Source organism: Chiroxiphia lanceolata, chromosome 2, assembly GCF_009829145.1.
Source record: "Chiroxiphia lanceolata isolate bChiLan1 chromosome 2, bChiLan1.pri, whole genome shotgun sequence".
Lineage (NCBI taxonomy): Eukaryota > Metazoa > Chordata > Aves > Passeriformes > Pipridae > Chiroxiphia > Chiroxiphia lanceolata.
The window spans coordinates 27,755,449-27,774,026 of NC_045638.1; the positions used below are offsets into that span (position 1 = coordinate 27,755,449).

Consider the following 18,578-nt stretch of genomic DNA (forward strand, 5'->3'; position numbering starts at 1 on the left):
ACTGCATAGGAGACTGGTAATGAGTAAGACTGGTAACATATTTGCTCCATATCCTACCGAGGCAATTTCTTCCTATCAAGAAAAATACACTTCAATGTGGAGAGGCTAGGAGAAATCCAGCATAGGTGGGAACACAACAGAAGAAGGAGTCTCCAGAGAAAGAAATCTAACTTGTGCCAGCAGGAGAAATGCTGTGTACTCAGTGTGTGCATTCTCACTCACTGTTTTTGAAGGCCATCATTAGCTTGGAGAGAGAAAGTAGTTTGGCTGCATCTTTTGGAGTGAACTCCGGTCAATCGGGTTCTTGAAGATGGCTTCCTCTTAATTTCTTTGTGTCTGTACTCATTAACAAAATACATGAACAAGTACCCTGGGATGAAAAGAGAGGGAGCTACAGCAATCATATGCAAAACGCCACCAGGTTCAAACATCTCTATGACCTTTCTCGAAGTCAGTAGAGATGTGCAAAAACTGAAGGTGTATTAACAGGCCATCCCAAAACCTTTGATATATTCCAAGTGCACTAGGTATGTCTAAAGTTGATTCATAGAGTTGCACCTGGGCTGAGGTATGCCAGGAGAGAGTTGCCCTCACTGTGGAAGTCAGATCTGTCTTCTCACCAGCCCACCCCACTCAGCTGGGCATTGCACATGGAGGATGACAGTCTGTGTCTACTCGCTGGAATGAGATACAAAAGGCACAGTGGAGTCCAGCTAGGGATAGGCAATTGGATACTGTAGTGCAGTGCTGGGGCTTGAATGCTGAGATTAGGAGCGTGCTAGTGCCAATCTCTTGCCTGCCATATGTAAAATAGTAGAAAACTTCCTGAGCCCATCCTGAGCAAAATGTACTCACCGTTTGGTCTCTGATGGGAAAATGTTAGCATAAGCAAAGGGCTCTAGGCCAAGGAAGACTGATAACACTTCTCCCTAGTCTCCCCACCTTCATAATTAAAAGGGGAAATGAAAAAAAGATTTAGATTTTATTGAAAGAAAAGGCACCAGGGAGCAGATTCAATTTTTGAGTCATCACAGAAATTCCCTAAAATTCAATTATAGTGATGTAGATCTGACATAGGGTGTACTATTGCAGTACCCCAGAGAAGGTCAATAAAGTATATTGTAAGGTCCCCACAAGATATCATCAGGACTATAATATAGATATGTCTCATTGTTTCACATGTTTTGCACCTGCTCTAACTTAATTTTCAGAGGTACCATCATATAATTATCAAAAATGGTTAAGTTTTATGCCCCTAGATCTTGCAGCTTAAGTCTACAGGGAAAGAGTTCAAACACATTCTATAAAGGTGGAATTAGAATTAGATGTAATTAGGGTCTGGGGAGTGAATAAATAAATCACACCAAGCAAAAAAGGGCAACATATCTACCAACAGACCAGAACATTTACAGACGAAGTTAATGTCATATGATGAAAAGACCAATTCAAAGCACTGCAAATTTTCAGATATTTCACAGAACCTTGACTTTTAACCACTTAGCAGTAAAACATCTGCATTCCTTTAGATACAAAATCTAATTGACATTTTCATCTTTACAAATACAGATGGGTCACAGTGACTTAATGTGTGTATGTGTGGGCCAGATTTTGCCTCCAGCACTCACTGTGGAATTGCAAGTCTACAAAATCTTTGCATATTTAAATTTACCATAAGTTCACAAGAAAAAAACGAGATTGATTGTGGGTTTATTTTGTCTAATCATAGGTGCTTACTGCCATTTGACATGCCATCAATATCTGGGGCATCTGACTGGGGCTGGTAGTTATGATACAAGATTTGTGAGAGGTCTGCTCCTTCATGCAATAGCAGCTGAAGGCAGGGGGGCATAGCAGCATCTGAAATGACTCTAGACTCATTATGTGTTAGTAATTTTTTTTTTTCCTGAGGAGTTATTGAGCTTCACGGTTCAATCCAGTGCCTGTCAAAGGACCCAGGTGTTTTGGTCGCTGGGATAGGTCCCAAGAGAGTTTTAAACATCAGCCCATGAGGATCAGGGACTTAATGCAGGACTGTCTATTTATCAGTCTATACCTTTGTGTGGTAAAGGGAATAAATTAAGAATTGCTGATTGTGGTAACCTCACACTGAAAAAAATGTGGTGGGAATAGTGGTCAAAAGATGATAAGAACAGGTAGGAATTTGCAGAGGCTCAAAAGACTGACCCATCAGTAACCAGAGAGAAAAGGGGATGATGCTAGCTTTCCTTTCTGCCTATTTGAAGATAGGAGCCTAGCTGATGTCAATTAATATTAACTAAGGAAAATATATTGTATTTGGAAATTTTCTTTAAGTCATGTCTTATATGTCTACTACTTTCCAGGCAGGAGAAGTCTCCTCACCACTCCAGGTGGCTATACCTGTGTGTCAAAGTCCTACCACACAGAAGCTGATCTACTGCCAGAGTGTAGGTTCTGCCATCCCACTTTTGACTGCCTGGCACAGCCCCGGGGTGTTGGAACACCTTCACAGCCACTCAGACTGACCCAGGCCCTTGGTAGCCCTGACTGGTCTTGCTTTTACCAAACTGATTTTCTTGGACAGTCCTCTGATGGTTCATGAATTTTCTTGGAGCAGCTGTGTCTGCTGCATTTGAGATGTGACGCAAGGGAAAGATGTTTAGAGCTTCTGGAGGGAAATTCAGGGACCTGATGGAAAATGCAGCTTTTGTAATGAAGAGTAAATTTCTTTGTAGATTTAACAGAAGTACAGCTGGTCCTATTTGGATGAGGAATTTCTAAGAAAAATTACTAATTAATCATTTGTAGTTATATCCAGACTGTTTACATTTCAGCTTGTTGTACTACAGTATTACTCTGATAAAGTAGAGATGTTAAGGGCAGTTTAAACTGCTCACAATATAAACTAGAACTTCTAGGGGCTTTTTATATCTTATAACACTTTTGCATCTGATAATAGATGGATAAAACCTACACAGCAAAACCCATTCTGCTGTGAACTCTTTATTGATGCTGGGCCAGCATTACAGTTCCCAGTGCCACTTCAGTTCTCCCTCTTTTGGCACTGTCTGCAGTCATTATGTGAATGATTTATTTCATTGCACTGTTCAGCAGAGCCCTCTGCACTGCTTCCCAAGCCCATGCACTCCCTCAGTCCCCCACCCACTCTCACTCCATTGAGTACCTGGATCTACTGTCTTGCCCCATGTCCCCTCCACTAAAATCTAATTCAGTTTCCATCTTGCTATCCATCTCCTAGTTGCAGTTTTTCTCTCCCTTTTCGGACTCCAATGTTTCCTGACCAGGTTTTTCTCCTAATGAGCTTTACATGCCCACCCCTTGCCCACTCCAAATTCAAATCATCCTTTTTCTAGGCTTCCCAAGGACTGGTAAGGTTGTTGAATCTGCTGAGCATGGTTTTTCAGTGCTGGAACACTGCTGTTCGTATTACCTACCTAGAGCACGGGATTTGAAGTATGGTGCCCAGGAGAGGTTTAAAGAAAGAGAGTAGAAAAATGTGCAAGAAGACCAAAAAGCCCAAGAGCAAAGAAGTTCCTAAGATTTTTAGAAAAGGAACAGACTGGGAGTGACTTGTAACTGTATTCGAAAGAGGAACAATCTTTCTAGTATTCCTAAAGTGGCTGTTCATCAAGAATCTCAAAATATGGCAGTCATTAACTAAGCCTAACAGTGCTGCTGGAAGGAAAGAGTAGGCTCCATCAAGCCAGCAGACCACAAGCTGCAGAGGTAGATGCAGAAGCCAGAGTTCTTATTTCACGGGGTAATCTGAAGGACTAGCTCAGAAATATTATGGTACGATATTTAGTATTTTTATTCATGTGAAAGGAGCATAGAAAATTGCCTGCAGTATTTACCTGGGTATTCTTTTGCATGCTCTCTTAGTGCAAACATAATGTATAGATATGTTTAAATTAAATGATGTATTTGTGCATGCAAATCATGTTTCTTACACGTAGGCAGATGTCTCCTCAGATGTTGTATGTGCAATTTAAGAAGCAGCTTTGAACATTTGGCCCTGTATTTGCCCGAAGGAAACAAATTCAGTACATTAAGATTACATTCTTTTGTGCCCAACCTTAGCAGTTCAGCGAGCATGTTGGGTCACTGACTCTGCTAAGCATTTAAATTAACTTTTCTTAACAATTACAGTAATTAAGTCTCTCCTAAATTACAAATTAAGATCATCTGGATGCATTATAGAAGCAAAAGTGGTATTAGCAGGGGTGAGGGGAAAAAAGTTTACAAAGTCTTCAATTATTTGTAATTTTACAGACAAGTTTGTGTTTTTGCAGACCAGGCCATGCTGTTGTTGTGGGTGTGTAGGGTGAGGTGTCTTGGCAGCACATCCTGGCCAGTCTCTCTGTTCCTGCTGCTCTCTCCCTGCACTTTGTGTAGTCTCTTCATCTGTCTTAAGGTCTTCGTCAGGTGTGCCAAAGTGCTCATCTGAGTTTGCCATGGCTTAAGCCTCTTGTATCCATACAATTTATTGATGCCCTCTGCCTCCCTGTGTCTCTGAGCACTTGGTTGGCTGGTGGGCAGCTTACTTGCACTGGATGTAAGTCATGATGTGGATCAGGATATAAAACACTAAGATAACGGGGGGAATTGGGCTTAAATGCAAGTTTGAGCCTCAAGTGAATATGGCAGTATAGGTAGAGCCATTAGGAACGCAAATAGTCCAGATATCTTGTGAACTTCTAGGTAGACCTGCATAATACTTGGCCAGCAAACAATTCATTTGACCTGTTGATCTTTGTGGTTAACAGAGTAAAACATCTGGGTAGTATGTCAACAGGAAGGTGAAGGACACAGGAAAGAAAGAAAGGAGTGTATTGCATCCAGAGAAATTAATTCAGATCATTAACAGAAAAATACTGCTTTCTAACTTTAAGGGATACATTTCACACCCTGCACAAGCTGTAGAAATAAAACATCCGAAGGAGACCCTTGGAACAGTTTAATCAGTATTTACACAGTGAGAAGTCAGTATGAAGGTAAATCAGCCAGTGTGGATGCTGCAATAAGTGCCACAAGTGAGATCCATCAGTCCAGCCTATGTCACTGTGCACCAGGTATGACCTCACGACCCTCATTCTGTCTTCACAAGTTTAACATTTTGTGAATATATTTGCAAAGTCAATTCAATCAGACTGCCTCCCATATGTTTCTCTACAGTCACAGGACCTTAAAACATCTGTGCAGGCTGCCACCTCAGAGATGTTTTCCACTGTTGTTGAACAGTAGTTACTTCAACAGTAGCTCATTGACTTCATGGATACTATTTGTATGCTCACTGATGTTACTGAGGAGTCTTGCCCAGAGCAATCGATACCACAGGCCAAAGAACGCATAGAAAAATGCATGAGTTTAAAATAAAATCTTTGGCTGTTGGCAACACCCTGATCCAGTTTTCTCCATCTCCACCCATTAGTTTAAAAGAAAAAGAATTAAAAATATGAAACCACTATTTAGTTTAAAAGAAAAAATTAAGAAGATGAAAGCTTTTAACCAGTGAGCAGTGAAAATGCTTGGTGGAGGTCTTAGTGTAAAGTCCCCAGTTTAATTTAGGCCCTACATACCAGGGGAGTACTTTGAATACTGTGTCGTTAGCTGTGCTGGAAAGGCAAACAAACACACATGCCTCTTACACACCTACATATACCCTCTGTCCTGAAGATATTTACCTAGGAATTAGCATTTTAAAATAATCCTGAAAAAGCTTTGGATTTCTTTTGGGAGAGGATCTCAAGCAGCTCAAATGATATATTACAGGAATTAAAGGTAAAGTACGGAAAACGTGTTCTGGCCTAAGAGAAGTGATGAACTGCTTCAGGACAAGCAGAACTGCTTCCTACCTCTAAGCAAGCACATGGCCTTACAGTTCACCTTTAAGACGGAAACAAGAAGGATATCTGGAGAATAGCGTGCCAGTGGATAGTGTGCCAGTGGGTAGTAAACGATGCAGATGGTGGTGTCACTCATGCCTCCTGACTACCCGCTAACCTTGGATCACCTGCACTTGTACAGAAGTATTATTGCAAGGCTGAGTTTGGTCTATTTACCCAGCTGACAGCTTGAATTTATTATGTATTTTGAAGGTTAGTAATACACCACAGTCATATATTGCAGGTGATACAATACCTTATTAAAATATTAATCAAATCTACAAACCATCTGCATTAGTGAAGGCAAGTAATCTGCCAAGGAAGAAATTAGAATGGAAATTCATTGCAATATGTTTGAAAAATGTACTAGGGGCATTATTTGAAAAAGCATTCTGAATGCTTCCTCTTAATACAAGTGTCCAAGTTTAAAGATGTATTACATATATTAAGAGTAATAAAAGTGCAATTGACTTTTAGAGGTGTGAATTTAAACTCTCTTGCCACTCTGGAGAAAGAGCATGGACACTGGTTGCATAGTGAATGGAATGGGTTATTCAATTAGACTTTGAAATTTGTTTTGGTCAGACTTGTGACCTAAGCCTTTTTGATCTTTTTCCCACCACTTAAGTGACAAATTGTGACATCACTCTGGTTAGTTCTACCTATAATTTTATGATGCAAATTTCAATTAGATTTTGGGTTGAACCAATGGCTCAAATCACCACCAATTTAGAAGCCTCATTTTAAAAGATGCTTATAAACTCAATACCATTCAAGCTCTGTTTATACTTTTTTATTACATTGAAGTCAGGTGACGATCATGTATTTTATATCAAAACACCCTATGACAATCAAAATTATAACAAATGCTTAAAACACTGCTCTAGTTACCCTTTCTAAGTGATTCCTCCAAGTCAGAATACTCCAATGTTCACATAGAACAGAGCAAAACAGACTCCAAGCTGAAAGACTGCTGTTCTATGCCAAAAGCAAGGCATTTACAGGCTCAGGACACACTTGAAATATCTACAAATAATTTGCACAAGTTAATTCACTTTTTAGGTGACTAAATGGCCTTAGCATCCTGTAGCTATTTGAAGAGGATAACTGCTAACTAAAGAATTCCCTTACGTATCTCCCCATGACTGCAAGAGTGAAATATATGCTTTAGTATGCTGGTGACTACTGCACTTGCTAGGTGACAGAGCTTGCTGTGGTCAAGCTTCAGATAAGTTCTAAGGGATGCAGCCTGATCCATAAAAAGAGGTTTGTGTGCAAACTGAGTATAGAAAGTTACCAGGCAAGTATGGCAGAGCTGGAGGCTAACTTTGCCTGACTGGCAGGGGTTACACAGGGGTTACACATCGTAAGACAGAATTAGACATATGAATCAGAATTTAAGGACTTACTCAAACTACTTTACAAGTATAAAGTACAATATTCTGTTTAATTATATGCTGATGTACTGTGCTTTTTACTAGACTTTGCCTACTCTGCTGCAATATCTAAACAAAAGTAAGACAAAGAGATGCAGAAGAAGGAATTTGAGCATTTCAGGCAGCTGAATGCTGCTCTGGAAACTCAGGGGCTCCCTGTCTTATTATCCTGCTTCCCAAGAGATGCACAATACAGGCCTGACAGAGTGATAAGCTCTTTTGTTGGCTGCCACTGAAGTCTCTGCAAGCTCCTCCAGAATATATCAAGTGCTGTGTATTGTGATGCAGCCTGAAAAATCAGTGGCAAGGCATTTGAAATCAGACATCTGAAATTATTGGGCTTATTTGATAATCACTTCTCCTATGTCTTCTTTCCTTTTCTATTTAGTCAGGTTAACACCACCTGTTTTAGAGAGAAGTTGAAGGATATAATCAATATTGCTTGTAAAGCTCTGAAATACTGTTTTACAGGAGACACCCATAATACCTTGGCAACTTTGATAAGAAAGCCCTGTGTAGCAGGGCTTGTCTTTGTGTCATTAATAATGTTCATGCTTGCACTTTGCATAAGCAAGAAAAGAAGGACTCTTGTAAGGGCTACCTGTTCAATATACATCGACTTGGGCAGGTACATGTCCACTGTCTGGGGACTGAAGCTGCAGAGGTGACCACCAGTGTGGGCATATCATGGGTTATGGCTCTGCCACACTAATTCAGGTCTCGTACTCTGTCCTCTCTTTCCTTTACAGTCATAAATGTGGGTATGTAGGTGTCCAGCCATGGATGTACATATGGACACAAGTAGCTTGCAAATGTTAATCTCAGATCTCAAGAGTCCAACACTTCGGTCCACACAGGACCATTCCCAAGTGTCACATCATGTGCCCGAGAGTATATCCTACGGGCCCCTCTGAAGTTCAGGGTGATAAAGAAACTGTCTGACTGCCATCTTCTGTGCAAAATGATTTCAGCAGAGAAGACCTGAAATTAAATAAGATAGGCAAGAACATTGAAGATGGAAGAAATCTTTTATAGTACTGCAAAAGTTTCAAATAACAAATGGCAAATCCAGAAGCATCAGAGATTAATGTTCTTTAATACCCATAGTTCTCTCTCCTCCCCAAGTAATAATACCTCACAAAATGAGACAAAGGTTTAGAAATAAAAATAGAGTAAGAAAAAGAAACCAACAGTTTGACAAATGTCTTATCTGGAGAATATATATATCAAGGAAGAAAACGAAGTGAAACTATATGGAAAGACTTTGATAAAGCAAATAATTTCACAACAGTAAGTACGGAAATGTTAATGCATAGAGCAGGTCAGCATATATGCAAAAGTGAGAAATTACAATGCAAAGCAATACATGTGAACAAAGATGCTGCAGAGAATGAAGTTCCAAATCCAGACTGAAATATAATGTAACACCATAATATCCACTGATCCCTGGTTTAAAATATTGTATCCAAAGTCTAGATCAAGAGTTTGAGTTACTGGCTGTCCTAGCATCCAGTCTTTTTATTAAATCAATAGCAGAACTCCCATAGACATCTGTAATACATGGAGAGGCCTCTTAAGAGTACTTTTGATACAACAGTGTATCTCCAGTGTCCTATACTCCATTTGTTCTTGGCACTTCAGTTTAACTCTTTCCTAGCTTTCTAGCTTCCCTTGGCTTTTCAGATATTTGAGGAAGGTTTGTTCTTTGGTCCATCTTCCTGTGTTCTCCAAAGCCTGCCTGAGTTTTTGAAAGACTGGGAAGAAAATATCATATAACAAATAAGGTGTTCCCTCTTAGCAGATAGAGAGAGGGTGGTTTCATTTGGTTTTGTTTTAAGTTCTTCTGCAATAGTTATCATGAGGTCTTCCCTCTAGGAAGGAAGTAATGATTAATACATCTGTTAATTACAGATGTCCTAGAAGACACAGAAATATGTTGTTAATTATTTCAAATATATATTGCAAACACAAGAGTATGGTTACTGTAGGTGTTTGAGCTAAGCTAATTGCTTTGTAATTTTCAGATGCTTGCTGCCTTCCTTGTAAAAGACATAATTCAGAAAATCAAAAATATATTTAAATGGGCTAGCCTGGGACAGTCTATCTAATGATTTGGAAGAAGTTCTCCAATTGCTGAATAGGGTTTTGTGACTTGGTAATCAGCTTCAGTTCCCAGGTATTTGTGAGACTGGAGGCTTGTAATCAGGCTAGAGTCAGCTGGAGAAGTGAGTCAGGAAAATTTGAGGAATTACTGAGAGATACCATATGAAACAAATCAAACCTTTCTGGCTGTTGAAAACCTTTATCAGACTAGTCTTTACACAAGCCAGCACCCATATGTGCTTTCTCTGGCCTAATAAAAAGTGCAGCAGCTGAAAGGAGTGCTGTAGTTCTTAGACAGAAGAGAACCGGTGAAGGGCAACCACATGGAGGTATAAAGTGTTGAGGGACAAGGACTGAGGGTAGTGGTAGGTGTTGCAACAAACCTGACTGAGGGGATTGGGTGGGTTATGACGGAAGAAAGAGGGTTAGAAGCCATGGATGAGCACAATCGTGCAGTCATCAGTTTAACATCAGTGAATGGGTGGGATGCTAATGGAAGATGGAAGCCCTTTGCAGTTGTGCGTTTGTAATTTTGTATTTTGGGAAACAAATGTAAACTCTGAGAAAGGGGCCCTTTATCAAGCACACCCCCAGAAGTGCTGCCTTTTCATTTCTAGGAGATTCTGCTAAATTTTCCTTCTTATAGTACTTTTCTCTCTTAGACCTCAGTTTTGTAACAAAATGAACATTACTGCTTCTAAGAGACAATAGAGGTCTTTAGACAGCTCAACTTTAGGTATAAACCAGATGATTTTTCACCACAAAAGGAGAAAGGTCCAAAGACCTTGTTTTGTCTGTGTTGTAGTGATACCAGCTATGATCTTTTCTTCTCTGAAAGCAAGAAGGAAGCAACTTGCTGTGTAGCCCAGGGTCAGCTTTTGACAACTGGAACCATTGAATTGAATATGCTTCTTATTAAAATGAAAAAATGTCCAATTATATTTTAATGTTGATTCATAACATTGAGTTTGGTATGTGCTAGATAAGAACCAAAGCACGCCTTTGCCCAGTTGGATGGGGACGGTCAGGTCAGCTGTGGAGTTACAAGTACAGCATACACCAGAACACAGATTTTATGAATCCTGTATCCCTATAAGGCTGAAGGGCCTCCTCTGAGAAACATTGTCCACTGATCAAGCACTGTCAGGTTTTCATACTACATATCGGATGCTGACAAAAGGAGTTGTAGTGTTGACATGTTTTTCCTTTATGGTCTCTGAGTTAACTGCTCTAGCTGCACTCAAGCCATTTGCAGGTGTGCTGGATTTTTTGCATTTCATTCAGTGATAAATAATGCTATCCGAGTAGATTATTTCACATTTTCCGATTTCAAGGAACAGTGCCTTTGCAGAAATACTAGCAATCCCCCTCAGCAGAGTTATCTGATAACCAGAATTTGCAACTTTTAGAAAGTACAAAAGTATAAGAATATTTCAGTTTTGCTTGGGAAGAAAAGAATTGGTAGTTCAGAAAGGTAGCTATGACATTTTCAACTTGAAAAAATCTAAGTTATTCCTTTAGAATTTGCTAAAAGTCACAGAGAGTTGTGTGTGGTCCTGGGGACCCAGTGATTCTTGATATCTCCCATGCTGTCCCTCTCTGATAAAGTCCCATGGGAAGTCCAGGGGGTCCCCAAACAGTAGAAAACTGAGACAGGCTTCAGAGGAGCCAACCCAAATTATCTAGAAATCTAGCTATTTGTGCAGAATAGTTTCATTTTGCCATACCAACATTCGCTGAACTGAACCAGTTCAATCGTCAAACTTCACCCTGGTTCCTTCTACTCCCAGGAGTTTCCAGAAGCATTCCCCTGCTCCGTGCCCCAGGATCTGGCTCCCCTTCTCCCAGCCAAATCAGATAAAAACCTTCTCCTCCCGTTCACCAGCAAAATCCGAGCTCTGCCGTAGCGGGCATGGACGTGGGACTCCTCATCCTGCCGTGCTCCTCTAGGTGGGGTAGGCGAGTTTCCGCAGAGAGCAGAGCCCGCTCCGGCGCCCGCGGCTCTACCAAACTTCGCAGAAGACAGCGAGGGGAAGAAGTTATTGGGGAGCCCCTCCGAGCCTGCGAAGGGGGCGCGGGGCCGTCGGCTGGCGGCTCCGGGGAGTTTGGACTCCCTGAGACCCAACTGGGAACATTAATGACAAGCTCTGCGAGCGGAGGAGACGCGCGGTGGCTGCGCCTGAGCCTCGGCACCTGTGAGAGCCCGAGCAGGCGGGTACCCCGCGCCCTGTGCCCGCCGGAGGAGCTCTGCTCCGGGCTTCGGAGGTGGTGATCCCATCTGCGCAAGGTAGGCTCATGGCTGCTTCCTCTCCCCAGAGCCAGCCTGGCTCCGGTAGGGGATGTCACTGAGAGCTGTGTCGGGAAATTGTGTTGGGTTTAGGTTTAGTTTGAGCGAGTTCTTCCATTCAGTGGATTTCTCTGTTCCTGGCATTGGAGTAAAGAGCCGCTTTTTTTCTGTGAATGCTAGAAAGTAGCTACAGTTCCTGGTAGTCTCTTTGATTAGAAGTTAAAGTTTCTACACATAGAATGTGTTGTAGACTTTTTTATTATTAGAAGTACGGATGTTCTGACCAGTTCCCAAACTCTAGAGGATCCAGTGCGGTTTTTTATTTCAGTAGAAGTACATATTTCTCCAGAGGATAGTGGAACTGTTGTTTTGGGGTTTGTGTTAACATTGCAAGCTAATTTGCCTGTACTTTTTTACACTGCTAGTATACTCTTGAAATCACAACCAACTCCATAAGATATCACAGCGTTGGTAGTGTTGTGGCTGACTCCATATGCATGTGAATACACGTTCGTAGCATGCCAATTTTAATTTTCCCTGCTTCCACAATCTTGTTGGAAAAGGATACTGTGGGACTGAGGTCCAGAGAGGAAAGCGGGCTGCTGCCCACACTGAGGAGTATCTGGGAAGCAGTGGCATTGCATATGTGCTCTAAGCACAGTACACTGTAGCCATAAGTAGTGCCAAAGTAGCTTTGAAATGTCCAGCTCAGTTACATCTGGGGGAGCAGAGAGCTCAGCCAGGATTGCAAAACTTGCTCCAACACTGAAGTGGCCTGTGTGAGCCTTGCATGACAATGAAAGATTCTCATTGGTACTGAGCGTGGTGTTGTTAGCTGCTGCTGCCACAGCTACAGCACTGATACCGTGGATTAGAAAAAGTGCAGCTAGTCACTTTGCCTAAGAGAAAGGTGGTTTCGTTCTTTCAACCAGTGGAGCTTTAGATATTATATGAAGGGGCACTGGATGGCACTTTGGATCTGTCACCATGGGATGACAGGTGAGATCCTCATCAATAGTACAACAATGCTGAGGAGCTTAGTGATCACTGCCTCCTCAGGGTACCACCCCAAACCTCTTCATATGCCTCAAGCTACAGGGAAAGCTTTCACGCCTCTGGCTGCCATTCGTTCCACTAGACAAGGCCGATGGTTACTGCTGCCACTCCTCTACAGCAGAAGTGGGAGATGATGTGCACTGGAGTTTTGAATTATAGATCTTGAAATGTTTTGGCAAGTGGTGGAAATCTCTGGCAACTCTATAAGAAAAAACATGGGAGATCACAAATTTTAAAAGGAAATTAATGTGATAGTGCAGAGTAGAGTCAAACCCCTTGACCATGATCTGGATTGCTCAGTTCTTTGTTCTTTTCTCTCAGAAATTTCTAAGATGTAGAAAGTGAAAAGAAAAAGAAGTTTAGGCATCCTCTATCAATGAGCAACACTGATAAGAAATTAATTTTGAAATTAAAAAAGACAAGAACAGACAAATAAAGGAAATGTGTTCAGCAGCACCCTGTTTGGCTCCACACCACTCAGTGGGAACAATTTCACCTTCAAGTAAGCTCCCGTGAGGAAAATTTCACTGGCCATGACTGATGACGCTGAAGCTGTTACCAGAGCTTGGCCCAGCTCTGCTGGTTTGTAGGGTACAGCGTAGTTGTGTTGCTGTTTGCAATAATGTAGTCTGGCCACAACAAAGAGCTCAGATGAGAATGTGCCCAGAAAAAGCCAGCAGGCTTTTTTTTTCTTAATAGATAGATAGCTTTTACAGAAAACCGCTGGCATAAATAGGCTGCTTTTTCTCTATTGCAGCTAGATGGAAAACATGTTTAATTTTCAAGGCATCGTACTGAATTGTATGCCATGGATATCATCTCACAGAAAAAACTGAATGCAGTTTTACCACAGAGGTGTTTAGAATTCTTCTGAAAATGGCTTCACATGAAACATTTCAACTTTATGTGTAAAGGTGACATTTCTTGGAGGACTGGAATGTTTTAACAGAGTCTACAATTTCTAACTGAACCCATATAGCTGTGCTAGATAAATGGTCCAAGTCTCAGTTTTCAAAAAATAGCAGCATAAACTTTTGAAGATTAGATTAATATTAAGATAATGTTTTTCTCATGTTGTCATCAGTGGAGGAATTCCCCTCTAATATCCTCAACATAGTTGTTTCCTTTAACCATGCTAGGATGGAACTGGGTCTCAGATGATATCTATGCTGCCTCTCTTTTTCACTAAAGAGTAGATAAATTGCAATGAGAGCTAGTGCCTATAGCAGAATAACCAGAGAGGTGCCAGCATGGCCCCACCCTTCATGAGTCATTGGTGAGGAGCTGAGTGTAGATCAGCCTTTCTATTCACTCCTGTAAAAGGTATCTCATTTCTCCCTCTGGTTTATTCTGAAGCCAGGCCTTTACTGCCTTCTGGTGCTCTCATGACCCTCAAGACCCAATATATTTTTTATGATGTAGTAGAAGATAACAGGTGCCTCTTTTTATCCCACAGCTCCTGAAGAGGCAGCTCTTGTTGGGGAAAACCCTTCTTTCCTAATATGTAGAAAAGTTCTGGCTAGTGTGTCAATAGGGCAGGGAGTTATTTGCAAAAACAGAGACACTTTCTTACCATGTATATTCCAAGAAGGTACACCCTATAAAGAATTAGATATAACTGAACAAGGATGGTATTGTGACATGTAAGACTGTCCACCTTGGCAAGTATAATTGACCTATGCCAAAGGTCACTGCATGGACAAAATGTTTGGCTATAATTTTACCAGAAAACTAAGAACCTGCCTTCATACAGCAGAAGAGTAGAACATCTAAAGATTACTTGGAGGCCAAGTAACTTGTTGTTCTTTTGTTTGATTTATCACTCATCCAGCTCTACAACAAATGCACTGAGATGCTGCACCCATTCAGTCAATGGCAGAACTCCCACAAGGGTGGTGTGTCCAGCTCTTGCTGACTCTGTGGCAACATTCAGTAATCAAACACTGTTTCCTGAACCATGTTAGCTTTACACACATTTCTTCTGACTTGACATAGATCAGATTTTCCAGTTTCTTCCCACCAGGGAAATCGGAACAAAAATAGAGAGGAAGTTCTTTTCAAATTTAGACAGCCATTAGAAACAAAAGAATAAAAGACAAACAAAGACTACTTAAAAGCATTATCTACTCTTGTCTTTTGAAGAAGTTAAAGCTTTGCCAGTGGATTTTCAAATCTCTGCAGAGATGGAGTCAGAGCCACATCCTCCTGATCTGACATTAGTGAGTGCTGGTTTCGAACTGTCAGAAGTGGTGTTCTGTGAAGTTAAGCCACAATGCTTGAGCTGAATCACCCGCCATGAATCTAGCAACAGGTTTTACATTGACACGTTGCCACATTAGCATAACGTCTGACCGTCTGCAGTGCAAAATCAATAGCAAAGTCCCTGGTAGACTTCATAGAGTTTCTGGCATTTGTTCTTTTTTAGACTTGGTTCTGCAGAGCTGAGGATTTTTTTGATTCAGTGCCTTAAATTCTTCCTGTTTCCTTTCTGGGAGGGAATGACTAGTAAGATTTTATGTGGCCGAAGGGACTGCTAGAGCTATGTCAGTTTTACAGCAGAAAGACTTTTTGAGGAGATTGATGTTGCCCATTCCCTGTCCCACAGGAAACCTCTCCAGTAGCTGGTGGTATCTCAGCTGACCCTTGCCTGACTTGAACATAGGAGGCTAGGAGGGTCTCGATGATGTTGATAGACCTGAGACCCTTTTGATTTTTAGGCCAAGATCAACGTAGTTGCTAACCTCCAGCATCCAGCCCTTCCCAACCAATCTTCTACTGGAACCTGGCATAGAAAGATACATGAGCTCCAGTTTCTCACTTTATCTCCACTGTGCAAGTACTGGTGGATGTATATCCCCTGCAGATCATGATAATGAATCTCTGGTTCATTAGGCTTTATAGCCAGCACCTGGTGCTGCAAAACTTGGCTGCATCCAAATCCAAGCCAACTCTTTGGTAAGAAGGAACCCTGGAAAGATTCACTCTTTTTCCCACCTCCCCTGGAGGTTGTGTTGTACATGAAGACCAGCTTTTATCCTCTGTTCAGCCATGTAACAGGCTGGGAACCAAAACAGAAACATATGGCCAAGTGCTGAGAGAGCTTTTAGTTCTGACAGGTCATGCCTCTCTTCCTTTGGATATATCACAAACAAAAACTACTGAAGTGCCAGTTAATCAGCATACAATCATTTGCAGATTGACTGTCAGAATTCTTCTTTTAATTTTAAGCAAGAACCATTTTAATAGTTCAGGATTAGATATTTCTAATTACCGAGGGTGAAAGGATGCATTCCTATGATGTGCTCCATTTTTCTTTCACAACTGTATGCACTCTCCATTGGTTGGGAGATGGACCCAGGAGGGAAAGAGATCTGTATAGTAATAGCTGATAAATTGAGGTTTTCTAGAAATTGACTTCTGTCATTTGAAAGAAGACTAAAAGACCCTGTGCATCCAGGTAACAAATGTTCTCATTTTGTCCCTTGAGATTTTGCCATTTCTTCTCTTGGTGGGTAGCTGGTGACAATGAGTCCCCTGAGTTAGATGTGTTTGTATTTCCAGAAATAGGAAAGAATGATCTGTGGGTTGCTACCCATCCAGTGGCCCATGACAGGGGGGAAAGCAAAGCAGCACCACCTTCAACTGGCCATCCTCTTTCTCTCTGAGTCTTTTCCACCTGCACATCAGGCATGGCTCAATGGCCTGTGGGCTCACCTCCAACCCACAGGAGTTTATGGGCTGGCAGATCTGCTTAAGCTGAGGCTGGTGTGAAGACTGGCAGTCTGAAGCTGGTTTCACAAGGCATTCAGTTGTGCCAGCTGCAGGAGAGCAATAATTTCCAAAAGAGGGGCAGAGCGCACAGCTGATGGCAGTAAGTATCTCAGCTGCCAGCATTTATTCCATCACCAAGTCTGAGTGTCAGCACGCTCCAAGAGAGACAAAAGCAAAACCAAGTACTGAGGCATTGTGGGGCACAGATTTATTTTATTACATTCAAATACTTCCCCATGATGAGTCTTGTCTGTTTAAATTTTCCATACAGAAAAAGCATGTGCTAACATATTGCCAGTTGGAGGGGTATATTTTTCTGTGCATGTGTAGATCTAGTTGGTTTCTTTGGGACATAAAATACAAAGGAAAAAGCCATTGTTCTTTTCTTGTTCTCAATTTTCAAAAATTGCCGTTTCTTATAAGAGGACCAAAACAGATAACAGATGGCACTGGCTAGCAACAAGGAAACCTAGATGCAAATATTGTACAGTACACGAAGAACGTCTCTGATGTGGCAGGGTTGTGTTTTTTATCATGGTTTCTGTTTGTGAGAAAAATCCAACACTAGCACTTTGTGGTATTTAATTGGATGTGAAGGGTGCAAATAGTTCAGCTGGTGACCAAACGATAAAACTGGTAATAAATAAAAAAATGAATTGATAAAATGACCATATAGGAGCTCAATATGCTTCCCAGTAGAGTCAGCAGATATCCAACCTGCATGCCCATTTCTGATTTTCATCCAAGATCTCATATACACAGGCTACACCATAAAAGAGAAATAAAGGGTGCTTTTCTGTGAATGCTTCTGTGGTCCAAGTGATCAGTCAGTGGTTTTCAGACATCAAAGTCAGGCACTGACTGCAGGGTCACTCAGAGAAAGCAGCAGGTCCAGCATGTCAGCCCCATAGGTGCCAAGCAGCCCTTACAGTCCTGCTCTCCCCAGCATGGATATCTTTAAATGAACCATCTGGGCTGAACTACAGGGGTTTGTCCATAGCTGGGAGATGCAAGTCTTCCAGAGCTTGCATAAGGTTGTTTCTAATTTAGCTTTGGTGAAAGTCAGACTAAACAAACAGATCTCTCTGCTGCAAGTACCACTGCATGGGGAAACACCAGGAGCACTTTGAGGAGGCAGTGAGTGGTGCCCTTGGGGGTGCAGCACATGGGAGAGGCGCATCCACATGCAGATGAGACATCTGGTTGCAGTTTGATGCGTGTACACATTTTCCGCTCACTCCTGCCCACAATGTCACCTCTACCTCAGCTTTTAAATTCCAGCCTCCAGAGCAGGGAAAGGCAGCACAAGTTGAAGGAAACTAGTATCCCACCAACTCTCTTTCCAAGCAAGAGCAAATCTCTTCTTGTAGCAAATGACTATCAGATCCATCCCCTAGAATGAACAATAGAGATCTGAGCAGCTGGAAAGTTGAGGTCTGATGTCTTGTTTGGGTGAGATTACAATTAAATGCCTTCTTCCTGCAGAAATGGGTGCTTGCCAAATTTCCAGTGTAACAGAGAGCACTTGTTTCTTGTGCTGCAGAACCCTAAGATATCAGACCTTCTATATAAGGCAAAAGACAGACAAATGCACTCAAAATGTTGGAACAAATTCTCATATTTACTCTCTTTGCCTCTACCCCCATTACTTGTACAGGCAGATCCATGGCAATGAGCACAGCCTTATCTTGTTGGTAGAAGGATGTGGTTAAATGGTCACTGATTTTTTTTTCTAGAAAATGAGTATGTTGATGTAATGCCAGTCAAATACTGACAGAAATTTGAGGGAGCCCGTGAAACTCGCTTGTTCATTGATGCTCCACTCGTAATGGTGTGCCTGTCCCATGCCTTTGCTGGTAAAATATGTTTTCCCTAGCCCTTCTCCCATACAACACTGAATCTATGCCTATAGAGAGGATCAGAGCATCAAGAGTTTTCTTCATCATATGTTTAAATTCAATTTTTCTTTGAAGTACTTCTGAACACTCCTTTTGCGTTCAAGTAAAGCTGTCGCTGAGTTCACTGAGGTTTGCCCGCGCA

The 18,578-nt window shown here is 41.6% G+C and overlaps 1 protein-coding gene across 1 annotated transcript in view; it reads left to right on the forward strand.

Annotated features, from left to right (window-relative positions):
* The first annotated feature begins 11,601 nt into the window (after window positions 1–11,601).
* EDAR (ectodysplasin A receptor) overlaps window positions 11,602–18,578 on the forward strand; it is a 70,334-nt gene continuing 63,357 nt past the window's right edge. Inside the window, exon 1 of the mRNA XM_032679613.1 lies at window positions 11,602–11,711. The gene's annotated coding sequence lies outside the window, so the exon portion shown is untranslated. The remainder of the gene's footprint in view (window positions 11,712–18,578) is intronic.